Below are 4688 nucleotides of genomic sequence, written 5' to 3'. Positions count from 1 at the left end.
CCCTTTAGTCATTACCTCAGAGGAGACTTTATAGACCAGTTCAGAAAGGGCTGCCTGGCAGAAGGGGAGGGGGAGGGCGTAAAATGAGCCTTGTATAGCGTGGGGCTTAGAGCTGGTTAAAATTCTCATCCAAATCTGTCTTTGACAACAAAAAAAAGTCGTTTTGAAAGAGAAGAAAAAGCTCAAGGAAGATATTTAATTGGTCTGATTTTTGGATTAAAAAAAGTCAAACCCCATCCCCTCCCCCCATTTGTGGTAAAAGTTTTTGGTTTTCTAAAACTGAATTACTCTACACAAAACAAATGTTTTAACCAGTTTTTTTTCTGGTTTGGGTGATTGAAAAACAGATGCTTTTGATGTCTTTTTTTGGACAAAAGAAAAAGGCTAAATCTTCAAGCAGCTTTGGGAAGGCTAAATTCTGCACTGGAAGAACAAGTGGTAGGGCTGGAATTTGGCCTGTGGGCTGTGATTCTGCAAAGTGCTTGGAAGAAGAAGAGTAGCAGCTCAGGACCTGATGATGCCAGGCCATGAGCACCTCATAAAAGCTTGGCGAGCCGAGCCTAGCCCCCCCTCCCTCCCCCTAAGGCTGTTTGGAGTAGCTTAGGGCTCTTGGCACTAAAGCCAGCCAGGGACTGGAGTGAAGCAGAATGAAACCAAAACATTTCATCCTTTCCTGCAAAAACAAAATTCCAAATCAGTTTCAGTTCATTCTTTTTCTCCACGAGAAACGTGTTGAAAGTGTTTCATTTTGCATTTGACCTTCTAAACTTGATTAAAAACAATTCAAAATCACTTTGGTTCCAAAAAGCCAGCCGGAATCAAAAGAAGTTAAAGCGTTTTGTTCCAAAAAAAGGTCAGAAGGAGATTTCTGACATCACCAAAAAGGTTTCATTGGGGGAGGATTTTTCCTCCCCCCAGCCAAAACTTCCTTAAGAGCTACACTTTTTTTTAAAAGCGTTTTGATTTTGATAAAACCAACATTTTTCCTTGGCAAGCTGACCCAGGGAAGAATTCCCGAACAGCTCTCCTCAGCGATGCTAGGGAGTCACTCCGCCTGCACAAACCTGGAGCTTACTTTCTGGAGGAGGTTGGATAAGAGACGGGAGAGAACGTGCCCAGTCTAGATACTGGGTGTAGTAACAGCCCAGGCCTCACAGAATGCTCCATGCAAATGCAATTAGAAACAGCTTGTGCCATAGCTTCGTCATCAAGCTACAAAACCTATCTTGTCCCTTTAAGATTCCTCACTTGGCTGGGAGTGAGACAAGCTGGTCTCACCGTGTAGCGCATCAGCCCCCTTGCTCCCTGGCAGTGCGGGCCTGGCTTCCCTCGGAAGGTAACCCGAGGGCATGATGCTTCGTGGCTTCTCTATTTGGTTATGTCTCATAATTACACGACTGTTCTCGCCACGCAGCATTAAGCAGGGTATGAGAGCAACTGTGCATGGGGAGGGCTGGGGGAGAGGTTGCTCTCCCCGTGGAGGATGCCTTCTGTTGCTAGATAAACAAACGCACAGCACCCAGGCTAGCACTGAAATGGAGCGATGCCTTAAATACCAACAAACAGCAGTGGCGCAGGAAGGGGTGTTTTCCACAGGCCTCCATGGGAGACTGGCTGAGCCTGGGAGACTTGCTGGCACACGTAGCATCTGTTGCAAGAAAGGAAGGATAATTTTGTGATTTGAGCACTGTGCGGGCACACAGGAGATCTGGCTTCTATATCCTGCTTTGCTCCAGACTGCCTGTGTGACCTTGTGCAACTCTTTTCATGCCTCAGTTTCCCCATCGGTAGAATGTGAATAATATTTTTTAATTGCACAGGAGGGTTTGTGAAGAGGGGCTATGTAGGTAGATAGATGGCTATATGGCACAGGTTCCTACCTAGTGACTGGGAGTGATTGATCTTGAAGGATAGGAGAAGAATTGATTCCTTCACTGAGGAAAAGTGGTCTTGGGTGCAATGAACAGTGGACTGGTTCTCACCAGAGCCGGCTGACACAGACTTCCAGTGTTGCCTTGAGCAAGTCACTTAACTGGTCCATGCCTCAGTTTCCCCTCTTTAAGATGGAGGTAATAATACTGCCCTCACACACAGGAATGTTGCAGAGATGATAAATCAATAAACATTTGTTCTTAGATACCAGAGAGAAGAAGGCTGTACAGTAATTCTTTTTTGATGGATCACAGAACTGCTTTTTCATACATGCAATGGTGCCTAATCACAAGGGTGCCGGGCCACCAAAAAGAGTGTCTAGTAATAATTAACAGCAGTTCCTTACAATCTGGGGAGTGTTCAGCAGTCTGTGTAATGAGCTGCGGGTCTCAGTGGAGGAGCCAGGCAGAATGGAGAGGTGTAACCAATAGAGCATCATGGATCGAGACTCAGGAAACCCGAGTACTAGTCCTGGCTCTGCTGTTGCTCTGCTGGGTGACTTCTGCAAGTCATTTCCATACTCTGTGCCTCAATTTCCCCATCTGTAAAATAGGGATGATGATACTGACATCCTTTGCAAAGTGCTTTAAGAACTATGGGTAAGAGTAATAGAGCAGATTTAAAAACAACAAAAACAGGGTTTTTTGGGGAAATTAACCATTTTCTTGGAACACTAAAGAAGAAAGAAGTGGGGGGAGGTTAACTTTTTTTGTCACAGAACACCTGAATAATCTAGAAGATTTTGGGTTTTAAAAACTATTTTCACTAAAACAAATTTTGGTAAATATTTTCACCATGAAAATTTTTTTGGATGATATCCCTGAAAATTTCACCCAACATGAACATTTCCTGCAAAAAAAGTTTTGTTCTGGTCTGTCTCAGGGTCCACCCACCACAAGCAGCACTTCCTATTGGCCATCTTAGGGAGTAACTCTCCCAGCTTGTATCCTCCCTCCAGTGGTATCTTCTCCAGGCTTGTCTTGCTCTGCTGTCCCACTCAAACCCACATCTGCAGCCTCGGCCCTCCAGCCAAGTCACTAAAATCATCCCCATCTGGAGAATTCACAGTCTTTCCAGACCTGCTGTTTGGCTGGTGTCTCCAGTGCCCTTAGTCGCTCCCCAGGGCAGGGGAATTCAGGCCTGCCCACTACACTGGGTTCCAGCCCAGGGACCCATTAAGAAGCAGCCAGACCCTGTGTAGGCTAACCCTTTTCTGCTGACTCCCTGGACTACTCCCTACATATCAGCTTCTCCCCTTGATTTGCCAGCCACCAAATCCCTCCTCTCATGGAATGATTTCTGCCTGCTTCCCTGCAGCTTTTCCCAGCAGCAGGTCCCACCTGCAGCCAGCTACCTGGCTTTATACAGGCCCTGCCTGTTCCTGCACAGGTGAACCTGTTCCTCCAATTAGGGTTCTTGTCTCAGCCTCCAATCTACTAGGTTAATTGGCCCATCTGGCCTCCATTAACCCCTTCCACTCCTATGTGGGATGGACACCCCATGGTTCAAAAGCCTTTTTTTAGTCCAAAGAGTTTCAATGAAAAAAACTGCAATTAGCTCTGGAGTCCACTCACCAAAACCACCTCCACTGCAAGCTCCCGTGTTGACAAGGACTGGATGGACCCTCCTTTTCTCCCTAGAGATGGTCTCGCCAGATACAAGAGTAAGACATATTGGAGGTGGGACTTCCCAGGCTGTCCCGGGTCAGCAGAGAGCAGAGAGCAGAGGACATCAGCTGCCACGGCTGTCAGTCCAGTGCCAAGTTCACTGAGGCTATGAAAGGAGACATTGTCCCGTTGAACAGGGGGGCGGATGCCATGGGAATTGTGGGTGGGTGCCACGGGCAGCGTGCAGAGAGAGATCCCAAAGCCTGAATTAATTTAGATGTTAGAGTTGTCCTGGCCCCCAAGATATTTCCTCCACGGCAGGGTTAAGCTCGCAGCAGTGCAGGGAAGACCTAAATTAATTGGACAAGGACACTTAATTCCCCTTCCACCCCAGGAGACAGAAGGTCTTTCCAGCTTACAGCTGCTGGGCATGGTGAGCTTTGAATGAGGTGGGATGGGATGGGTCTTTTGACAGGACAATGATAAAATCCAAGAGGGCGAAGAGGAAGCGAGTAGTAGATGGGCCGGAACAGACAGGTGCCAGGAATTGTGGGATGGCATTGGAGGACTAGCTAAACAGGAGCTCAGGTACCTGTGCTTTTCCTGCCTCCAAGGGCAGACAGGCACGCGGATCAAAGTGTAGCCCATGCTTTATCCCATTCCCCCCAACTGAGCATGAGCGTGCAGTATGCTTTGGGGGGGGGGGCTGGGTGGCATCATGCAGCAATCCTGCAGTGCAGATCTACCCTGAGCAAACAGGGGTGGAACACCTTTACCATTCCTTGAAGGCTAGGGCTGGGATCTGGTAGGGAGGCAGCCCTGTGTATGTGTTGGTAACTAGGCAATGGTGCAAACCTTGAGCAGGAAGACATAGCCAGGGTCCGATCCAGCCATTCAATCTAGAAAATAATAGAAGAGGGCATCAAGCAGTGAGCATTTGCCCAGCCTGGCATCAGCCAAAAGACAAGGAGGAGCTTAAAAAAAAAATAGACGGTACCCACGTTGCATGGGAGCTGCTGGGTGGTTAGCAACTCTGACAAAAATCAGGCTATGGGTTTAGGTGCCCGGCTTTTGGCTCCCAGGTTTGGAAAGGTTGGCTGTCCCCCTCCATTTCCCTATCTGTACAATGGGGACATGAACAGTCCTTAC

The 4688-nt window shown here is 47.7% G+C and overlaps 1 long non-coding RNA gene across 1 annotated transcript; it reads right to left on the bottom strand.

The window, feature by feature from the left end:
* Window positions 1-1403: 1403 nt before the first annotated feature.
* LOC137154562 (uncharacterized) lies at window positions 1404-3244 on the bottom strand. The gene is made up of 3 exons (XR_010920237.1): window positions 2826-3244; window positions 2279-2474; window positions 1404-1648 (listed from the first exon to the last, which is right to left on the bottom strand). It is a non-coding gene; the product is annotated as an uncharacterized lncRNA (long non-coding RNA).
* Between the last annotated feature and the right edge of the window lie 1444 nt (window positions 3245-4688).

Source organism: Emydura macquarii, unplaced genomic scaffold (assembly GCF_026122565.2).
Source record: "Emydura macquarii macquarii isolate MOO-44397 ecotype Brisbane River unplaced genomic scaffold, CSIRO-AGI_Emac_v2 contig_1254, whole genome shotgun sequence".
In the NCBI taxonomy this organism is placed as follows: Eukaryota; Metazoa; Chordata; order Testudines; family Chelidae; genus Emydura; species Emydura macquarii.
The sequence above is the reverse complement of the archived record's forward strand: the minus strand, read 5'-3'. Positions and strand labels throughout refer to the sequence as shown.